The sequence below is a fragment of the Triturus cristatus genome, chromosome 12, assembly GCF_964204655.1.
Source record: "Triturus cristatus chromosome 12, aTriCri1.1, whole genome shotgun sequence".
NCBI classification, from domain to species: domain Eukaryota; kingdom Metazoa; phylum Chordata; class Amphibia; order Caudata; family Salamandridae; genus Triturus; species Triturus cristatus.
Window position 1 is genome coordinate 498,389,679 of NC_140595.1, and position 23,819 is coordinate 498,413,497.

Here is a 23,819-nt window from a genome sequence, read left to right on the forward strand (position 1 = left end):
AAGTTGGTACCTCTGTCTAATACCACCTCCTTAGGAAAACCCACTCTTGAGAAATTTCCAAGAGGCTCTTGCCACCACAGGTGCTGTAGTGGTCCTAAGGGGAGTAGCTTCTGGGTACCTGGTAGCATGATCCACTACCACTAGGATAAATCTGTGCCCAGATACTGTTTGGGGATCCATGGGACCAACAATGTCAATCCCCACCCTTTCAAAGGGCATCCCCACCACAGGTAGTCGTATCAGGGGGGCCTTTGTGGTGCCACCTGCTTTGCCACTGGCTTGGCAGGTTACACAGGAGCAACAAAACTCCTTTGTTCCTTCTGACATGTGGGGCCAGTGAAAGTGAGGGACAAGTCTGGCCCAAGTCTTGTTCTGGCCCAGGTGACCTGCTAAAGGGATATCACGAGCTAGGGTCAGTAGGAGGAAGCCCCTGAACTTCAGAGGTATAACCAACCTCCTGGTGGCACCAGGCTTGAGGTCTCGACACTCTGAGTACAGGAGTCCATCATCTCAATACACCTTATGGGGACCACTAGCACTCCCAGCAGCCTCAGCAGCAGCTTGCTGTCTGAGGGGCTCAGATCTGCCCTGGAAGGGCCCCCTGTCCCCAAGAATTCAACCTGATCAGGCTCAAGCTCCTCTGGGACAGTTCCTTCTTCAGGACTGTGATCATCTCCCTCAAGAGACTGATCCTCCTTCTGAGTCAGCGGGGACTGCTCTGCCTTAACCCTTCTGCTCCTCCTCTTGGATGGCACTTGGTCCATTATTCCACAATCCAAGGCCTGTTCAGTTTCAGACATTTTGGCCTTTGACCTGGTCACAGCAAACACATCTGCAGGGATGCCCAGCATTTCTGCATGAGTCGTGGGCTCTACTTCTGCCCAAGCTGAAGTCTCTAGATCATTGCCAAGCACGCATTCGACTGGTAGGTCTGCACTCACCACAACCTTCTTAAGGCTAGTTACCCCTCCCCAGGAGAAGTTAACAACTGTCAGAGAATGGTCTGTTCTGACATTGCTATCATTGGTCACTTGGTACATTTCACCAAGTATAATCTGCCCATGATCCACAAGATCTTTTGTCACCATAGTGACAGTTGCTCCTGTGTCCCTAAATGCCAAAGCCTGTACTCCATTGATTAAAGGCTGTTGCCTGTACTTGCCCAAGTTCCTGGACTCACACAGGGGGTCATATCCATACCCCCATCACAGACAAGAACAGCCTGAGTGGTTTCTCTGACTAGGCCAGAGCCCAACTCAGTACCCAGGGTCAACCCTACTAAACCCTTGGCTTGTGCATTCCCACCACCAATTGTAACTGCACTAGGGGGAGCAGGTGCCTTAGGGGCATTGGGGGGGGGCTGGAGTATTCTCTTTGGACTTGGTGCAATCACGGGTCCAGTGTGTCTTTTGCTTACAGACTTTGCACCATGGATTCTTTTGGGCCTTCCCTTTGTTGGACTGTGAATCCCCACCTGAAGAATATTGTTGGGGCCCTTGTGAAGACTTCTGCTCTTTACCCTTCTCCCCACCCTTGTCAGAGTTCTTAGAATCTTGCTTCTTTGGGTCACCACCTTGGTTCTGTACCTTCTGCCTCACCCTGGTTCTGACCCATTTGTCTGCCTTCTTTCCCAATTCTTGGGGAGAGGTCAGATCAGAGTCCACCAGGTACTGGTGCAACAGCTGATTTTGACAGTTATTAAGAATCTGCTCCCTCATTATCAGATTGTACAATCCTATGAAGTCACACACTTTACTACCCAATAACCAACCTTCCAGAGCCTTAGCAGCACAGTCAACAAAGTCCACCCAGTCTTGATTTTGTGCCTTTTGGGTATCCCTGAACTTTAACCTGTATTGTTCAGTGGTTAGGCCAAACCCATCTATCAGTGCACTTTTCAAGACCTGGTAATCATCAGCATCCTCTTCTCTTACAGTGAGGAGCTTATCTCTACCTTTGTCTGCAAAGGATTGCTGCCCACTGACCTTGGGGGACCCTCTGTACTTTACAGGCCCTCTCCAAGGCAGTTATCCATTTGTGGATGTCATCCCCACTCTGGAAGGGAGGGACAATCTTACTTAGGTTTCTATGGTCATAAGACCTCTCCCTATCTCTAGGGAAATTGCTGCCACCAAGGAACTCTAGTGCCTCCTTTTTTCTAGCTCTATAGAGCTCTAGGGCTTCCTTATCAAGGGCCATCTGCTGCTTTCTGAGGTGAAACTGAGCTTGCTCATACTTCAGCAGTCTCTCTCTCCTCTCCTGGGAGGTTTTCCTTCCTCTGTGAGAAGAAACAAAGGTCCCTATAGATGAGGTAGGCTGGAGAGACTCTCCTGAGAGAGATCTATCCATTCTAACCCTGCTTTCAACTCTTCCTGGAGGGACAAAGAGGGGAGCATTGTTCTCATCCTCATCATCCTCATCCATGGGAGCTGGGTTTCCCAGATCCTGATCATTTTCATCAGTCTGGACAGCAGTAGAGTTTGGGCCAGGGGGAGTTCCACCCCCAGGTCCACCCTCAACTGCTGCCCCACCCACTCTGCCTAACCCTTCAGGCCCACTAGGACCTGAGAGATCATCCAGCCCGAGTATCTGTAATAGATGCTCAGTGGTTGGACTTTTGCCTGTCTTCAGCTTCCTAAAAGAACATAAGGCCCTAAGCTGAGCAGAGGTGAGATCCTCATACTAATAGGGGAGAAGCCCACTGCCTTCTGTCAGGGACCCACTGGTTCCTGGCTGATTAGAAATTATTAGTGTGGTGTGGTGTATTGCACTACCTACACTAGTGTGGCCTACTAAACTCTCTTGAGTTGTAGAAAGGGTGTGCTAAGCCCTTGACACACAACTCTATGTTCAGTAGAACTTACTGTATACTAAGCTTGATATTATATGTACCTAAGGTACCTTTACTGGTTTTCAGTTGATCAATTCAATTGAGATTATCTGGTAAAACAATAGCAAGCTGGAATACCACACGCTGCACACCAATGTGAGAAGTTGGCCTGATATATGCTGTTCACTAGTTATTGTGGGCACCCTGTATCAGTCCGAACAACCCCTTATGGTGATAGGTTAAAGACAACCTTTATTGAAAGCTATCCTAGTGGAAGCTATGGAGAGCAGCCTTCAGGCTAAGTCTTGAAGGAATGTAAAGCAGCTTGTTTTACCAGTCAATAATCTCTTCAATGACCAAATGAAAGGACAACCACACCAGGTATATATTTAAAATGTATGTATTTAAGATAAAACACACCTCTCTAGTCTCTTTATGAGGCTAGAGTTCGAAGTACTTAAGTTACAAGTCAGTATTCAATAGTAAAAGCACAAATACAATTTGGGTCCTAGGGGCGTACCAAACCATATACCAATAAAGTGGTATAAGAACCACGACTGAGCTAGACACAAGGCCTAGAGCCTGTAGAAGTGCTTGGACCACAAGGAACCACCCAAGGTAGTGACACAGGGGACCCACGAGGGATGCGGGCAGTGTGAGAACACAGCCGCGAATCGTCAATAACTTCTATGGGGAAAGTCGCGGTTGGAAATTAAGAGTTTAAGGACACTTAGAAGACGACTACAAGCAAACCCTTTTGGACTTAGAGGTGTCTAGGGCCAACACCCACGGGAGCACCGGAGTACTCGAGTTACCTCACCCAGGGAAGCCGGGTGCATAGGTGTCAAATGGTGTCGGGTCGTGGCGTCGTTTTTCAATGGAAGCTGGCAAAGAAGTGCTGCTGCCGTGAAGAGGAGAAGTGTACGAAGAGATCCAAGCCTGGATCAAGGATGGAGGGAACCTGAAAGCAGAGGGGACAGAGTCTGTGTCACTTGCCAGTGACCAGAGGCACGATAGTCCAATGCCCCCAGATGTCGGGTGCTTCAGTTGAGTTGATGGGTGTCTTAACTCTTCAGCCACGAGGTCCAGGAGGCGTTGATGATGACCAGGACCTGGATTCGAGCTGTCCCACAAAGTCTGTCGAGTGCTGCGGTGTCAGCGACAAGGATGGACCCAACAAGCCTTGGCAACGGCAATTCAAGGGGAAACAGAAGAAAGATATTGGTGCAGACCAGCAAGGTCTGGGGGACTCACCCAGCAAGGATAAGTTGGGGCACGTCTGGAGCAACCAGGAAATCTGAATCAGAAAAGGATTTGCCTTCATGGGGACCCACTAGCCAACGGGCTAGCGATCGCGAAGGAGCCTCAAGTGGTCGCATTTGAAACTGGCCCACGAGTCACTCGTGGAGTGGAAGCCAGAGATCTTCAGTGCAGTAGGTGCTCAAGGCTGGGTCTACTCTGAGCCCAAAGCACAACTTCGAGGAAGACTAGAAAAAGGATGTACCGGCAAAAGTAAGCTGTGTCCAGCGGACACGGTTCCATGTCACCCACGATAGCCACGGGCCTCAGCTTTGCTGTGGACTCAGAGTAGCCTTGGGGAAGTCTGGATATCTACCTCTGGTGATGGGAAGACTTCAGCGTCCAGCTTCAGAAATGCAGACTAGACAGTTGCTTTTTTGGTGCCTGCCAAGCAGGGGAGTCACTCCTTGACCCCAAGGGAGATTTCTTCAGTCTTCTAGTTGAAATAGAACATCGAAGGTCCAGGATATATGTTGCAGAGTTTTGTCCAGGGTAATCCAAAGTCTCAAGGACTGGGTTCCTATACTTATACTAAGTTTGGGGGTTGGACATACTCTAGGGACCCACCTATGGGAGGGTTTGGAAAGAGGGGTGGTTACACCCATTTCCTTTGTCCAGTTTCATGCCAGAGCAGGGGCAGGTAGCCCCTGCAATCGGTTTGAACTGGGCTATGCACAGAGACACCAAGTGTGCCCCCAGTGCAGGACTTCAAAGCACCAGAGAGTGCTCCCACCCAGCCTCAATACACATCTGCTTATCTGGGGAGCTGGTTACAACTCCCTGGGACAGGAAACCTATTGTCCAGGCCTCCCCTGCCGGAGTTTCGGTCAGCAGCAGGAGGCCAGACCTGTGTCTGTGGCAGTGGCATCCATTTTGTGATGCCAGGGCTTTAGAAAGTCTTTACCGGGTAGATCAGTGTGAACATGTCTCTCCCTCTAGAAGGATGGAATGCTACCGCCGCTGCCAGAACTGGCGGGGGGGTAGTATTCCAAAGTGTTTGACACGCCATGTTTCCATGCAGCCAGTCCAAAGTTAGCATTTACCGCGAGGTTATAATGCACTTAAGAGTATATGGTCAGGCTGCACCACAAACAGCATTAGAGGAGGTACTCTGAACGCTGCACGGGCACCCTCTCACATAAAAACCAAACACTCTGCCTTCATGATTGTTAAGGCCTGCCATAGGAGTGACTTATAGGTTTTATATGTGTGTGCAATGGTAGTGATATAGGTAGCCTATACCACTGTAAGGGGTGCATGCACCACCTTACCCAGGCTGCAGTAGCAGACCTGTGGTGTCATTTTGGAGTGCTTCCCAGGGGTGGCATATGTTATGTTATGTTATAGGGTATTTCTTAAGCGCACGGCTACTCCACAGAGTGTCCCGGCGCTAGCCTGACCCCAGCACAGAGAACGAACCAAAGTAATTGCCACACTATTTTTGAAAAAGCCAGGTCTTCACACCTTTTCGAAAGTTGAGAAGGTCGCATTCTTGCCGCATTCCATAATCTTGCTGCAATCACCTGAAAAGAGCAGCAGCCCTTACGAGAGAGGAGAAATTTGGGCACAATTGTTAGTTGTTGGAAAGATGAGCGCAGTGTTCTGGAGGGTTTATAGAGTTGACTTTTGTTCCTAAGATATGGGGCTCCGATTTTATTCATAGCCTTAAAAGTTAAGACCAGAAATTTAAAACAGATCTTCTGCCTTACTGGAAGCCAATGCAAGGTGCTCAAATAAGAGGACATATGGTCTCTAGGACCCACTGTCAGGACTGCCCTAGCCGCTGCATTTTGAACCACCTGCAAACGGTTTAATAGTTAGTTCGGGAGGCCCAGATACAGCACGTTTACATAGTCTAGTCTGGACATGATCAGAGCCTGGCAATTGGGAGGAGGGGGAGAAAATTTCTCATTGTTTTTAGCAGTCCGAAACACATGCCTGCCGTGGATTGAACCTGGGTCTTCATGGTCATATCCGAATCAATTTTTATTCCTAAATTTTTCACCGTAAGGGCAGGCTTCTCAGGAGGTGAGCGATTTTTTGGCCACCATTGACGCCATTCATTGTCCGGGGTGTGTCCAAAAAAGATAATTTCTGATTTGTCCGAGTTACAGAGTAACTGGTTTTGGTTAAACCAGTTAAACACCTCGGTCAGACAGATGTTGATTTTATTACCATCTAGCACCTCCTCCTTGCCACATGTGAAGACCACTTGTGTATCGTCAGCATAGGATATCCTTTTTGCCCCATATTTTTCAGCAAGAGAACCTAGAGGGGCCATGTATATATTAAAAAGGGTAGGGCTCAGCACCGAACCCTGTGGGACCCCTACGTTTAAAGCTTGAATGGAACTAGAGAAAGGCGGGGTCCACACTGTTTGCTGACGATTTTCTAGGAAGGAGGTAAACCATCTAAGAACCGTGCCCCCTATGTTACTCTCCCTCAATCTCAGAAGGAGCTGATCATGTGGCACGGTATCAAAGGCCGCTGATAAATCCAGTAATATCAGTACCGCATTTCATCCGGTGTCAAGTGAATTTTTAATAGTTTCTACAATTTCTGGTAGGACAGTTTCTGTACTAAAATTCGCTCTGAATCCCGATTGACTAGGATGGAGTGTCTGATTTCCTTCAATAAAATCAGTCATGGTTGTATTCACATACTTCTCCACCACCTTTGCAAAAAACGGTAGGAGAGATATGGGCCGATAGTTACTAACTACCAGTGGATCCGCTGATGGCTTTTTTAGAAGAGGGAGAATTTTCCCATGCTTCCATATAGCGGGCAGCCTTCCCTCTGACAGAGAAAGATTGAGTATTCTGTTTACCGCAGGGTTTATTGCTTCAGCAATTGTAGCCAATATTTTTGCCGGAACAGGATCAGATGGTGATCCGAATTTCAAAGCTGTCATGATCTTAAGGGAGATCTCCTTAGGCATAGGTACGAACTCCATTAGAGTGTTCCTGCTGGGAAGATTCATAGGAGAAGGGCTAGTTTGGCTACTCGAGTTTTAATAGGGGCTAGCTGCATGCTACACTCATGTAGCCAATTTTCCAAAGCGTGCACATCATGCTCCAAATTGTTATTAACAACTAGGGGAAATTGATTGAACATATGTGTAATGGCTTCAGCTGTTACTTGATTAAAAGATCTAAAGGTTTCTGGCCGGGAGTTATAACAGATTACCGGCTTGGTTGGCGTCGTATTTATTATAAAATTAACCAGAAAATGGTCCGACCAAACAATACGCTCGGGGACAGTTACTTCCAGCTCCATTGTAGAGAAGATCTGGTCTAAAATATGTCCTTTTCATGTGTAGGAAGTGTGACATAGGGAGCCAACTTAAAAATGTTGAATAATTCATAAAGTTTGATTGTGTCTACGTCCATTTCTTGATCAAAATGAATGTTGAAGTCTCCTAATATCAAACATTGTCCAAATTTGGCCATGATTGGTGTGATGGCAAGGCCTATTGATTCCAAGAACCTTCCAACCGGCCCGGGTGGGCGGTAGAGCAAGACCCCAGCAATAGTTTGGTGGGGGGAAACTGTTAAACAAAAACCCAGACCCTCAGCTCCTTCTGGTTCTGTTAGTGATATCTGTTGACAGACCAGTGGATGTTTGTAAATGATCGCAACCCCCCCTCCTCTGCCCCCCTCTCTGTCCTTCCTGAGTATCCTATAGTCAAGAGGGAGAGCACCGGCAATGGTAGGGTTTGATCCTTCGTTTAGCCATGTTTCAGTAAGAAACATTACATCCGGCTGAGTCTCTGAAAGGAGATCATACAGCTGGAGTTCATGCTTCTGCATAGACCTTGTGTTTAGCAGAATAGTTTTCAATTTTCCTTTCATTCGTCTGGCCTCAGTTCGCTCCCTGACAGACTCATTCCTAGCTTGGTATTCACTGCCATTTGACTGAGGTCTAAAATTCCTGCACACCATTTCACTGGAGTCAACCGCTAAGGAGTGGCGGGGACATTGAAATACGTCCCTATCCAGCCTCAACAGTTGGCACCTGCTATAAACTAACACACGGTGGCAATTCGCAGAGTCCCCTAGATGTAAATCGACATCTTTTGTGGCGCTGGTCGCTTCCGGGTCGCGGACGGGCGCAGACGGGCTTGCCTTGGGCGCGTCGCTGGCGCGGCCGCTGCGCGCTCGCGCAGCGTCCCTCTTTATGCGTGCCAGCTTATGAGACAATAGACCGCACCCAGCACAGGGGTGTCGCGTCTGAGCACTAAATCATTTTCCTACTTCCCGCTTCCTATTTCAGAGCCCCAGCACAGGTAGCTACAGTATGTTGTCAATTCACAATACTAAAATCAGTATTTCTAATTCCCCGGTGACATCAGCAATTTTACATTTAAAATCGTCGTAATTAAAATAAAGATAGCAGCAATAATTCCTCTAAACAGTAATTCAGGCTAAGAGTTAGCAGCAGCAATATATAACAGGAGAAAAATGTGCAAAAACGCAATTAATAAGGTTAAAAACGGTGGCAGAGAGCAGCCGCTACTCTGTCCAGAGTCGAGCGCGCTCGCGCAGCGTCCCTCTTTATGCGTGCCAGCTTATGAGACACTAGACCGCACCCTGCTCCAAAAAGGCGGCCAGGGGTGTCGCGTCTGAGCACTAAATCGTTTTCCTACTTATCGCTTCCTATTTCAGAACCCCAGCACAGGTAGCTACAGTATGTTGTCAATTTACAATACTAAAATCAGTATTTCTAATTCCCCTGTGACATCAGCAATTTTACATTTAAAATCGTCGTAATTAAAATAAAGATAGCAGCAATAATTCCTCTAAACAGTAATTCAGACTAAGAGTTAGCAGCAGCAATATATAACAGGAGAAAAATGTGCAAAAACGCAATTAATAAGGTTAAAAACGGTGGCAGAGAGCAGCCGCTACTCTGTACATGCTTCAGCCCCTGGTAGGCCTCTGAGGTACCTATGCCCTAGGTACATAGTATACCATATACTAGGGGCTTATAAGGCACTCCAGAATCTAATTAGAGATGTACCTAATGTACATGGAATCCTTTTTAGAGAGGAAGCAGCTAGGCTGGGATCCTGATTAGCAGGGCCACAGCCAGCCTAAGGTCGAAAAACAGTGAAATACCAGCAAAAAGTGGGGGTTCACATGTGAAGCAAATCCTACTCTTCTTTCTGCACATCTCTTGCAAATTTCTACACCCATCTTTTGTCACCCCTCTTCTCTCTCTCTGCACCCCTGTTCCCTCTTTCTGCACCTCTTCTGCCTGTTTCTACACCTCTGCTGCCTCTTTCTGAACTTCCCTTGTCTCTTTCTGCAGCCCTCTTCCCTCTTGCTGCACCTCTGTTGCTTCTTTCTGCACCTCTCTTGCCTCTTTCTGCACACACAGGGCTACTTTTAAACGGACCTCAGGCTCAGCAGTGCACTCATGCAAGTGCAGAAAAAGTATGTTGGCCTCTAAACTGCCATGCCCTATTATATGCTAGGGACTTAGAGGTAGTTTTAATCCCCCGTTCCCTATTATGTACTAGGGACTTGCAGGGGAGGTCATGCCAATCACAGGGGTACCCCAACCTGTACTGTACCCCAGTACATTTAGGTGTTTTCACTGTAGTCTAAGTGTCTTTGAGCATAGCACTGGCTCCGGGCCTGGTTAGACAGAGCCCTTGGTCAATCAGAGTCAGTTACCACCAATACCAGTCAGCAAAACATTGGGGGATGCCCAGGGCACAGGATGACTTTGGAACAAGTCCTCTTTCTGCACCTCTGTTGGTTCTTTCTGCATATCTATTGCTTCTTTCTGCACCTTTCTTCCTCTTTCTGGAATTCTGTTGCCTCTTTCTGCATTTCTATTGCTTCTTCCTGCGCCTTTCTTCCCCTTTCTTCACATGTCCTACCTCTGTAGGCATAGTTAGAAATTAGCATTTAAAAACCTTAGATAGTCACTGTAAAACACAGGTTTCGGGGACGTTATAGTTAGAAATTGTCATTAAAGAAAACCTTAGAAATTCACTTAAAAAACATAGGTTTCAGGGACATTATAGTTAGAAGTAAGCATTTAAAAAAACTTTGAAATTCACTGAAAAAAACATGGCCCGATTCACAGAACTAACTTAAGACAAAATCCTAAATCTACTACCATTTTGGTATTCACAGAAGGCACTTACTCATTTTGGTATTCACAGAAGGCACTTACTCATTGATGAATAAGTGCCTTCTGTGAATACCAAAATGAGTAAGTGCATTTACTCATTTTGGTATTCACAGAAGGTACTTACTCATCAATGACTAAGTGCCTTCTGTGAATACCAAAATGAGTAAGTGCCTTCTGTGAATACTAAAATGAGTAAATGGTAGTAAGTTTAGTATTTTGTCTTAAGTTAGTTCTGTCAATCGGGCCCAATAGGTTTCAGGGAAGTTATAGTTAGAAATAAAGATTTAAAAAACCTTTGAAATTCACTGAAAAAAACATAGGTTAAAGGGACGCTATAGTTAGAATTTAGCATATAAAAAACCTTTGAAATTAACTGCAAAAACCACAGGTTTCAGGCACGTTAAAGTTAGTTGGATATTTAATTGCTACAAAACCAGGGAAATTAGGCTGTTATAGTTAGTTGAGCTAACTTTAACTCGCGCCCACGCAATGCACTGCTGATGACGTCACATATTATATCATTCATGACATTGTCAGTGACATCACTGATGACATCTCAAATGACATCTCAAATGACTGATCTTGTTTCTTTCTGCACCTCTGTTCCAAATTTCTGCATCCCTCTTGCCTTTTTCTGGACCCCTCTTCCCTCTTTCTGCACATTCTTCCCTCAGTCTGCCCACCTGTTCCCTCTTTCTACACCCCTTTTGCCTGTTTCTGCAACTCTCTTGCCTCTTTGTGAAGTTCTCTTGCCTCCGTCTGCACCTCACTTGTCTCTTTTGTACCTCTGTTGGTTCTTTTGCACTGCTCTTGCTTCTTTCTTCACCTCTCTTGCAAATGTCTGCACCCCTCTTGCCTCTTTCTGCACCCCTCTTACCTGTTTCTGCACCTCTCTTGCATCTGTCTACACCTCTGTTCCCTCTTTCTGTACCTCTCTTGCCTATTTCTGCAGTTATCTTTCTTCCTTCTGCACTTCTCTTGCCTCTTTCTGCATCACTGTTGCTTCATTCTGCACTTCCCATGCGTTTACTCATTTTGGTATTCACAGAAGGCACTTACTCATCAATGAGTAAGTTCTTTCTGTGAATACCAAAATGAGTAAGTGCCTTCTGTGAATACCAAAATGAGTAAGCGGTAGTAAGTTTAGTAGTTTGTCTTAAGTTAGTTCTGTGAATCGGGCCCCATAGGTTTCAGGGAAGTTATAGTTAGAAATAAAAATTTAAAAAACCTTTGAAATTTACTGAAAAAAACATAGGTTAAAGGGACGCTATAGTTAGAATTTAGCATTTAAAAAACCTTTGAAATTAACTGAAAAAACCACAGGTTTCAGGGACGTTAAAGTTAGTTGGATATTACATTGCTACAAAACCAGGGAAATTAGGCTGTTATAGTTAGTTGAGCTAACTTTAACTCGCGCCCACGCAATGCACTGCTGATGACGTCACATATTATATCATTCATGACATTGTCAGTGACATCACTGATGACATCTCAAATGACATCTCAAATGACTGATCTTGTTTCTTTCTGCACCTCTGTTCCAAATTTCTGCATCCCTCTTGCCTTTTTCTGCACCCCTCTTCCCTCTTTCTGCACATTCTTCCCTCAGTCTGCCCACCTGTTCCCTCTTTCTACACCCCTTTTGCCTGTTTCTGCAACTCTCTTGCCTCTTTGTGAAGTTCTCTTGCCTCCGTCTGCACCTCACTTGTCTCTTTTGTACCTCTGTTGGTTCTTTTGCACTGCTCTTGCTTCTTTCTTCACCTCTCTTGCAAATGTCTGCACCCCTCTTGCCTCTTTCTGCACCCCTCTTACCTGTTTGTGCACCTCTCTTGCATCTGTCTACACCCCTGTTCCCTCTTTCTGTACCTCTCTTGCCTATTTCTGCAGTTATCTTTCTTCCTTCTGCACTTCTCTTGCCTCTTTCTGCATCACTGTTGCTTCATTCTGCACTTCCCATGCGTTTACTCATTTTGGTATTCACAGAAGGCACTTACTCATCAATGAGTAAGTTCTTTCTGTGAATACCAAAATGAGTAAGTGCCTTCTGTGAATACCAAAATGAGTAAGCGGTAGTAAGTTTAGTAGTTTGTCTTAAGTTAGTTCTGTGAATCGGGCCCCATAGGTTTCAGGGAAGTTATAGTTAGAAATAAAAATTTAAAAAACCTTTGAAATTTACTGAAAAAAACATAGGTTAAAGGGACGCTATAGTTAGAATTTAGCATTTAAAAAACCTTTGAAATTAACTGAAAAAACCACAGGTTTCAGGGACGTTAAAGTTAGTTGGATATTACATTGCTACAAAACCAGGGAAATTTGGCTGTTGAAGTTAGTTGTGCTAACTTTAACTCGCGCCCCAGCAATGCACTGCTGATTACGTCACATATTATATCATTCATGACATTGTCAGTGACATCACTGATGACATCTCAAATGACATCTCAAATGACTGATCTTGCTTCTTTCTGCACCTCTGTTCCAAATTTCTGCATCCCTCTTGCCTTTTTCTGCACCCCTCTTCCCTCTTTCTGCACATTATTGCCTCAGTCTGCCCACCTGTTCCCTCTTTCTACACCCCTTTTGCCTGTTTCTGCAACTCTCTTGCCTCTTTGTGAAGTTCTCTTGCCTCCGTCTGCACCTCACTTGCCTCTTTTGTACCTCTGTTGGTTCTTTTGCACTGCTCTTGCTTCTTTCTGCACCTCTCTTGCAAATGTCTGCACCCCTCTTGCCTCTTTCTGCACCCCTCTTACCTGTTTTTGCACCTCTCTTGCATCTGTCTACACCCCTGTTCCCTTTTTCTGTACCTCTTTTGCCTGTTTCTGCTACTCTCTTGCCTATTTATGCAGTTCTCTTTCTTCCTTCTGCACCTCTGTTGCTTCTTTCTGCACTTCTCTTGCCTCTTTCTGCATCGCTGTTGCTTCATTCTGCACTTCCCATGCTTTTTTATGCACCCCTGTTGTCTTTCTGCACTCAACTTTCCTCTTTCTGTACCTTTCTCGTCTCTTTCTGCATCTCACTTGCCTCTTTCTGCACTTCTCTTGCTGCTCTCTATACCTCTGTTGCTTCTTTCAGCAATTCTCTTGCCTCTTTCTGCACTCTCTTGCCTGTTTGTGCACCTCTCCTGCTTCTTTTTGCACCTCACTTGCTTCTTTCTGCACTCCTGTTGCCTCTTTCTGTACCCCTCTTCCCTCTTTGTGCAACTCTCTTGCCTCTTTCTACACCTCTCTTCCCTCTTTCTGCAGCACTCTTGCCTCTTTCTGTACCTCTGTTGCTCCTTTCTGCACTTCTCTTGCCTCTTTCTGCACCCTTCGTGCCTCTTTCAGCACCTCTGTTGCTTCTTTCTGCCCTTCTCTTCCTTCTTTCTGCACCCTTTGTGCCTCTTTCCTCAACCTTCTTCCCTTTTCCTGCACATCTCTTGGTTCTTTTTACACTGTTCTTGCCTCTTTCTGTACCCCTATTTCCTCCTTCTGTACCTCTGTTGTTTCTTACTGCACTGCTCTTGCTTCTTTCTGCACCTCTCTTGCAAATTTCTGCACCCTCTTGCTTCTTTTGCCACCCCTCTTCTCTTCTCTCTTTCTGCACCCCTGTTCCCTCTTTCTGTACCTCTTTTGCCTGTTTCTAAACCTCTGCTGCCTCTTTCTGAACTTCTCTTACCTCTTTCTGCACCTCTTTTGCTTCTTTCTGCACTTCTCTTGCCTTTTTCTGCACACATCTTGCCTCTTTCTGCATCTCTGTTGTTTTTTTCTGCACTGCTCTTGTTTCTTTCTGCACCTCTGTTGTTTCTTTCTGTACTTCTCTTGCTTCTTTCTATACCTCTCTTGCTTCTTTCTGCATCCCACTTGCCTCTTTCTGCACCCATCTTTCCTCTTTGTGTACCTCTCATGCCTCTTTCTTCACATCTCTTGGCTCTTTCCTCACCCCTCTAGGCTCTTTTCACATCTCTTTTGCTTGTTTCTCCTCTTCTTTTGCCTCTTTATGTACCTCTCTTGCCTCCTTCTGGACCTCTGTTGTTTTTTACTACACTGCTATTGATTCTTTCTGCACCTCTCTTGCAAATTTCTACACCCATCGGCACCCCTCTTACCTCTTTCTGCACCCATGTTCCCTCTTTCTGCACTCTCTTCTGCCTGTTTCTGCACCTCTGCTGCCTCTTTCTGAACTTCTCTAGTCTCTTTCTGTACCTCTGTTGCTTCTTTCTGCACTTCTCTTGCCTCTTTCTGCAACCCTCTTCCCTCTCACTGCACCTCTGTTGCTTCTTTCTGTACTTCTCTTGCCTCTTTCTGCACCTCTCTTGCCTCTTTCTGCATACACAGGGATACTTTTAAACTGACCTCAGGCTCAGCATTGCACACATTCAAGTGCAGAAAAGGGCTGCTGCCCTCTAAACTGCCATGCCCTATTATATGCTAGGGACTTAGAGGTAGTTTTAATCCCCCTGCCCTATTATGTACTAGGGCCTTGCAGGGGAGGTCAAGCCAATCACAGGGGTACCCCAACCTGTACTGTACCCTAGTATATGTAGGTGTTTTCACTGTAGTCTAAGTGTCTTTGAGCATAGCACTGGCTCCGGGCCTGGTTAGACAGAGCCCTGGGTCAGTCAGAGTCAGTTACCACCAGTACCAGTCAGCAAAACATTGGGGAGTGCCCAGGGCACAGGATGACTTTGCAACAAGGCCTCTTTCTGCACCTCTGTTGGTTCTTTCTGCATATCTATTGCTTCTTTCTACACCTTTCTTCCTCTTTCTGGAATTCTGTTGCCTCTTTCTGTATTTCTCTTGCTTCTTTCTGTGCCTTTCTTCCTCTTTCTACACATGTCCTACCTCTGTAGGCATAGTTAGAAATTAGCATTGAAAAAGCCTTAGATATTCACTGAAAAAAACACAGGTTTCGGGGACGTTATAGTTAGACATTTTCAATAAAAAAAACGTAGAAATTCACTGAAAAAAACATAGGTTTCATGGACGTTATAGTTAGAAATAAGCATTTAAAAAACCTTTGAAATTCACAGAAAAAATCATAGGTTTCAGGGAAGTTATAGTTAGAAATTAGCATTTAAAAAACCTTTGAAATTCACTGAAAAAAAATTAGGTTTAAGGTACGCAATAGTTAGAAATTAGCATTTAAAAAACCTTTGAAATTAATTGAAAAAACCACAGGTTTCAGGGACGTTAAAGTTAGTTGGACATTTCATTCCTACAAAACCAGGGAAATTTGGCTGTTATAGTTAGATGAGCTTACTTTAACCTGCGCTCCCGCAATGCACTGCTGATGACTTCACATATTACATAATTCATGACATGGTCAGTGACATCACTGATGACATCTCAAATGACATTACTGATGACATCACTGATGACATTATCCACGTGATAATATGAGGAACCTCCTCACACCCTAATATAACCTTTGAAACACCCACTCTAAAATACAGACTACCATTTTCGAAACCATAGACACGCCAATACCAGTTACTACATACCCACTCACTGATTCCTATGTCTACACACACATTCACTCATTCACCCATACAGTCACTCATAAATGCAGTCACTCATCAATACAACACTATCATGCACTCATACACCTATACACACACTCACACAATGCCACTCATCCAGAGTTACTCACACAACTAGTCAGTCATGCAAAGAATCAATCACACTCCCATTTATTCACCTATACAGTTATACACACACCACCTCACTTATGCATACAGATATTAACATATACTTACTCTCCTATACAATCACTTATACAAGCAGACACTCATCTATACAGCCACTCTCACAATCACTCACTCTCACATATGGTCATTTTATACTCCAACACTCACATATACTGCCTTTCACATATGTAGTTACTCACACATGTACCACAGAGATATCCATCCACTCACCAACAAACCCATACAAACACTCACCCACCCATACAGCCCTTCACAGATGCACTCTTGAACCCATACACCCAGTGAATCACCCACTCGCACATCTATGTACAGAGTCACACCCCCCACCCACCTACACAGACACTCAGGCACCCATACAGATAGTCAGGCAACCAATCAATAACCCATATAGACACTCATGTAGCTACTCGCCAACCCATAAAGCTGCTTACACACCAACTGACAGACTGATACAGACATTCACACAGTTTAGTCACTAACCCATGGATTCAGTAAGACACATTTAATCACTCACTTATACAGTCAGTCACACACCTACTAAATCATCCATTCAGACACTTATACACCCACTCATTTTTCAATACACAGAGGCATATATATATAGAGGGCTTTCCAACATTACCTCAACAGGAGACCCACAGAACAAGAACAACACAGTAAAATGTTGATAAATATGATTGAATACTGCTTGAATAACAATATTTTTGTATTTCAAAGTACTCTGTTTCAACAACTACGTGGAGTAGCTATGGGGGCCAGCTTCTCCCCCAGCTATGCCTGCCTTCACATGGGCTGGTGGGAGGAGCTGGTCCTACAGAATGATTATGGATACATTGTACAAAAAAATGTAAAACTTTGGTTGAGATACATTGACAACCTGTTCGTAATTTGGCACGGAACTGTGGATGAAGCAAAAGAATTTGTAAATAATCTCAATGTAAATGATCTCAATTTGGAGTTTACTGCACATATCAGTCCTGAAAAAGTCATATTTCTAGATGTTGAGGTATATATTGAAGATGGGGCAATGGAAACCAAAGCACACAGAAAACCAACAGTGGGAAACACAGTTTTACACACTTCCAGTGCCCACCCTCAACACCTTATCCAAAGCATCCCTTATGGCGAAATGATAAGGTAAATAGCATTTGCAGTAACTCTTAAGGTCTTCAAACAGCGCAGCAAGAAAGCAAAGAAAGGTTTTTACAGTGGGGTTACTCCAAAAAATGCATTGAGAGGGTAATTAAAAAAAGCATGAAATTCACCAGGGCGGAACTATTAACAGTTAAGTCTCCATCAGTTGCCACCTCAAATATAAATACAGAGATACCAAACATCAATAAACAAACAGACACTTACAGGATAATTCTGAGATACAGCAAACAGGAAAAAGAGATATACCAAATCATTAAAAGAAACTGGCCTATCCTTATTAATGATCCTGTGATAGGCCATTTGCTGCCCAGAAAACCAACATTAACTTACAGCAGAGCACCTTCAATGAAGGATGAACTCATGCAGAATAATCCAATTGATAAACCACAGGGTAATTGGCTCTCAAGCAGAAAGGGCTTTACAAAATGCAAAACATGTAAGGCATGCCAAGTCGGTATCAGCAAAAACTCGTACACCACCCACTTCAGCACAGAAGAAACAAGCATTGATAAAGCCCTACCCTGCAAGACGGACCATGTTGTGTATGTTTTCGAGTTCCCCTGTTGTTTGAGACACGTGAGAAGTACCAAGCTGCAGGGGCACAAGAAAATATTACAACATATCCGGGCCATAAAAAACTGCAGATCAAACATATCCAGTGGCCCGCCATTTCAGGGATAAACATCAATCCGATCCTAAACATTTAATATTCTATCTGATTGATGCAATACCCAATACTAAAAGAAGTGGCAACAGGGACAAAGCTTTACGTAGGCTGGAAACTAAATATATCTTGGAGTTAGACTGCAAGCATCCTGACGGGCTTAATATGACTGAAGACCTTCATACATGCCTCTAACATAATAAGAAATAACAATAAAAATGAATCAGGCATCAAAGGGTATTTTACCATCAATGACATTTCAACAACTGTTAGAAAGAAAGAGTATGCAGTTCCTCAGAATAGAGGGAGATTGAGAGTGTAGGGAAGAGACCGTGTAAAAGAGGAAAGGGAGTTCCTCTAGTCGGAACTAGGGTCCTCACACACCAAGCAAGCTAGGTGTCATTCTTCATCATATGGACCTGCTCCTTGTCGGGTCGGCGCTGCAATACCCGACGGGCACCCTTAAAGGGGCTCTTTAGCGGAGATCTTCTGTTCCTGGCCGTATGGTGTAGTGCGTGTGAGGGGTCTAGTGGTGTAGATGTGAATGCGTGTAGGTGATTAAAACAAGTTGGATAATCCAAAAATAGGACTTTATTAGGAGTGGCTATCCACTTGATTAAAAAGCAAAAACAGAGTGGCAGCTAGCTGACGTGAGGGTTCAGCTTAGCTATACTCTTCTGTGATGGTCAACATGTTTCATGCCTAGTGGTCCTAATGATCCATGGCAATTCTTCAGGACCTAATGAACTGTCAACTCTCTACACACTGTGGAAAGTATAATAGTTACCTGCCACATGTATTATGGAGAATGATCTCGCCATATGTCAGAGGGGACCAAGGAAGAAAAAATTATAAGGTAACTCAGACATAGGTCAGTGTGGAGTATTAAGTACTATTCGGACAATTATCACACACAAGGACTCTCTCCCTTTACAATGTGGCACCAGGCTATGCCAATTGTAACCAAGTGTAGGTAAACAAACTATAGAGTGCAAAAATCCTCTACGTAAATGTGAGATTAAAAACAAGCACCATAATAAAAATCAGAAGACTGGATGTGCGGTATTCACTGCGGTGAAGTCTAGAGAACTAGTAATCACATTATGGAGTTACAGGGCACTCACCTAATAGGGTGTATTTCCCTGCTTCTGTCCGTATTCGTTGCGCCACCGGGACAACTAACCCAACATGAGGTGTCAGTACAAGTAAAACAATATCGCCCGTAGTGCGGTCCAGTCATGCGAGCAGAAGTAATGCGAGCCATGACACAGAAAGGTGGTTGAGCATCAAGGAGACCCCCAAAGAAAACTTTATGAGAGTCAAAATGAGGCGCAAAAATGGTGCTATTCAACAGCCAGCCGGGAGAACTCCAAGTGAAGTCCGGGGTTAGACCAGTCCACAACCAATGCATCTAGGAAACCCACGTGTGGGGAGAAATATTACGGCATAGATACAAAAATGCGAACCATGGGGAGCCAAGTGACCCCCCAAATAGAGTTAAGCATCGTGCACTACAGAAATGCCTGGCAGGCAGCTGGTACAGAGCACTGACACCGTTGAGTGTTGAGACCTTCATTAGAAGGCTGAAACCACTGCATCTCAAATGTCACTCGCGAGTTCAGTGCGAGACTCAATCTAAAGAAAAAAAACGCCGAACCCTTAAGTCACGTGTGCACATTCATACCGCTCTCATAACCCATCGCAGGCAAACGGAAACACCGCAACATTGCAGTAACACTCACGTTTAGGATGCTGCCGGGATGGGCCGTTAACCTACCCAGGCGCCACTCGAACCGGGAAGAATAGCCCCGGTCTGGGACCCATGTTGATATACACGCCGGTATCATGGGGGCGGGCCGGCTACCCGGAAGTGTGTTCTACGTCAGAGCATGAGTGGTGAGGCTGGTTCTATGATGTGGGTATGTCGAAGGCGGCGGCCATCTTGGGATGGGGTTATTAAAATGTATAATAGGCGATTCCCAGTGATCAGTGGATGTATTAACCAGGATAAAGGGAAAAAGGGAAGGGGAGGGATCACAATATACTAAATGTGATCAATCTGAACTGCCAAAGTAAGTAGTAAATAAATGATGAATGGCAATCTTTAAATGAGTGAACCTAAACAGTGTCCACTTAGTAGAGTAAGCGAGAAATGGACAAGGCTCAACTATAATTGAGGTAGAGCCCAATTCTAGTCCCAGAACGGTAAGGGAGCAAGGCTGCAAGCTCCGTGTAAAGTGGTAAAACAGCTAACGGAGTGGCCATGCATGGAAATTTATTTATTGTCTATCAGTAAGTGCTGCCCATGGAATTTGATCATTGAGGCCTACAAGGTCTGCCCTCAGACGATGAACCCATCTCTGTTCTATCTTGAACAATGCTTTCTGTGTGATCCTAGGGTGGGCCTCAAGCACTAGTCATCTTAGGGAGTCTGGTTTGTGGTTATTCTCTTTGCAGTGAGTATAGAGTTGGGTGGTAATCTTCTGACATCTCACATTGCTTTTATCTTCTGTTATGCGTGTCTTTACTGGTCTCAGGGTCATACCAACATATCTCTTTTCACACGGGCAGGTGATTAAATAGATACAGTGAGTGGTGTTACATTTAGTGTGCCTCTGAATCTTCCAAGGGAAGGAGTCTGAAAAAAACACTTCTTTCGTCACTGAAGTTTGGTGACACACAGCACATGAACCGCAAGGATAGTGACCTTTCACTGGGGGAAGGTCCCATAGGGTTCTCTGTTCCTGGAGGTCAGTGTGTCTAGGTCTCGTATTGATGAGGATATCCTTCAAATTTTATGTTCGTTTGAAAGCAAAACGTGGGGGTGGGATGGTGAGATAACCTGTAGTAAGGATTCCCCAATGTTTCTTAATTATGCCTTTTATGCATGAGGAATCAGGGGTGAAGGATGTGACGCAGGTCAAAGTCTCTGTATTTGCCCTATTGTTGGGTTGTAGTAAGGCCTCTCGTGGATTATTGCGTGCCCTCTTTAGTGAGTTTCTAACCTGACGTTCAGGATAACCTCTTAATCTAAGGTTGGAACTCAAGTGGTGAGCTTCAGTTAAGTAATCACTAGTAGAACTACAGTTCCTCCTGATGCGAAGGAACTGTCCAAAGGGCAAATTGTCCTTGAGGGCCCTAGGGTGGTGGCTGCTATATAAGAGCAAGCTTTTCCTGTCTGTTGGTTTCTTATACAGTGTAGTGCTTAGGCCTGTGTCATCTAGTGTCACCTTCAGATCCAAGAATGGCACATGGGAGTCTGAAATGGTATGGGTAAACTTCAGAAATAGATTCTGGGCATTAATCCATTCGCAGAAGGCTAGACAAGTTTGGTGGTTACCCATCCAGAAGATTAAAATGTCGTCTATAAAGCACCTCCACAAAGTCAAATTGTTGATGTAGGGGTTGTTGGGGTGTCTAATGACTTCTTCCTCAAAGGTGGCCATGTAGATACAGGCCACACTAGGGGCGAAGGTGCTCCCCATCGAAGTGCCCTGCGATTGGTGAAACAATTGTTTGTTGTATTCAAAATAATTCTCCGTTAGTGCCAGTGTGGCACATTCCATTATGAAGGAGATGGGGGTGGGGGAAGTCCATTCCTCTCTCATGAGGACATTCTCAATTGCCGTTAATGTGGCACACTGAGGGATATTGGTATATAATGCTTCCACATCCCGCGTAACCAATAGGTCAATGTTACTTGTGTCGTGTATCTCCTCTATGACTTGTAGGATATCCGTAGTGTCACGGATATAAGAGGGAGTTTTTTTGACTAAAGGTTGTAAGAAATGGTCTACAAATCTGGACAGGGGTTCCAAAAGTGACCCTATTCCAGATACAATAGGGCGCCCTGGGACCGGTGTGGTGCCCTTATGTATTTTGGGCAACGTGTAGAAGTATGTGGTCTTAGGATCCTTTGTAATGAGAAAATCAGCCTCCTTCCTACTGATCCACCCATTACTTTCTGCCTCAAAGGTGATGGTGGCAATCTTGGTGGTGAGTCTCGGTGTGGGATCAATAGAGATAGGAGTGTAATAAGTTGTATTGTCAAGTTGTCGTCTACACTCGCGGTCATAATCAGTGGTATTTTGTATCACAGTGGCACCCCCCTTGTCTGCCTGTTTGATAGTGATGATCATTGGCTAAGGTTCTCGCAGCTGACAATTCCGCATTGGACATGTTGTGAAAGGTATGTTTAGCGGGAATCGTGCCCAGTTCACGAAGAACAGCTTTCTCAAATGTAAGTACTTCCGGAGGGACCATACTGTTAGTTGGAGTAAAGGTAGACGGATTACGTAAACCAGTGTCTGTGTATTCAACAGTAGGTTGGTCTTGGAAAAATGCTTTCAAGCGTATTTTTCTGAGGAATTCATGAATTTCACAGTTGTCTCTAAATCTGTCTGTTCTAGGTGTTGGAACATATCCAAGTCCTCTTTCAAGGACCGCTTGTTCCAGGGAACTCAAGGGTCTATCGGACAGATTCACCACTAGTTCTTTTTTTCTCAGTTCCTGCCCCTGGGTGCCGACGGGAATTGTTCCTGATCCTGCCATTGGACTACCTTTGAGGCCCCTCTTTTGCGCCCTCTTCCTCTGCCCCAACCTCTGTCTAAAAAAGGAGGGTTGCCAGGGGGATAGAACTGGGGCTGTCCGTGCGGGTACATGGGGAACTGCCAAAAGGGGGGTTGTGGTGGACCTGTGTAGGCTGGTGTATTATTGTAATGGGGGTAGGAAGGTGGATAATTCCTTTTTTGCTGATTGCCTCCAAAGCTGCCTGTGCTCGAGTCACTGTTCGTTGATCCCCTTCTTGAGTTATCGGAGCTGTCATCAGATGAATAACTATTCTTAGTTGTCTGGAAATCTGCTTTCAGATAGGGATAAACCTTCTCCTTGTCAAATTTCTGAATGTCCTTCTGTAATTTAGCTATCTTTAATTTAAGTAGATATTCCCTGCTATCAGTCATCTCACTGTTTATTTCCGCTAGTTTAGCTTTGAAAGCAGTGTTCTGGATAGTGGATTTTAGTGAGCTCTCTGCCGCCTGGATTCTTGCTAATAGGGCATCTGCTAACCGTTGGGCCGTATTAATAATGAGAACCAGGAGGTCTCTGGTGCACTTCCAAGAGACCAGGCACCATTCTTTCTTGAAAGTGGGGTCTTCCAGAAATAACCTCGGAAAAACATTGATGATAAGTCCACTAGGAGCTATATTGGCTCGTAGATATTCCGTCAGCAATGCCCCATGGAGCGTGATTTTGACTGTCACATTACCGAACATATAAGCAGCTTGCCTCAAGATCACTAAAAGAAAAACCATTAGGGTTGTTATTTACACTGACCACGTTTTTAACCCTTTTTTTTTTAACACTTTCACACACACGATGGGGATAATTTGGCAATTGCACTTTTTATCAATATTGCACTTTTTGAAGAAAAGCCCTACATATTACAATTGCTCTGACAACACAAGATCTATGTGATCTTGATAACATCAACACCATACATTTTCAACCAGCAACATATTGCTCAATTTGCACATGTTTGATTATCAAACGTTGTTTTAAAGAAAATTCTGCATAACGAGTTTGTTTAGTTTTGGCAAACTTTTAATTTAAACCGATTTTATGATGTTTTTAGAATCAGGTTTCTTATTGCCATTTAAGCCAGGATACACAACATTAAGTAGATATATTTGCCAATTTTGCACAGTACAATCTAAAGGTATTTATACTGATAAGTTAATTTTGCACTGTTTATTGCTATTTTGCACAGAGCTGGTTGCTTATGAAAATTCCAAATGTTTACGTACTATACAAGAAACACAAATGGATAATTGTTGGTCAGAGCAACTGGATAGATTATCTTGATTCGTGTACTTATGTTTGGGCATTCAAATGTATTGGCACTGTCACTTTAAATGAAAAAGAAAAAAACGATTTAAATATCATGTGGTCCACCACGAGCGCGTCATGTGATCAAGGCCCTCCGGGGCTGAAACGCGTAATGGCTGCCGCACATTTTGCTGAGAAAAATAAAATTTCAAATCACT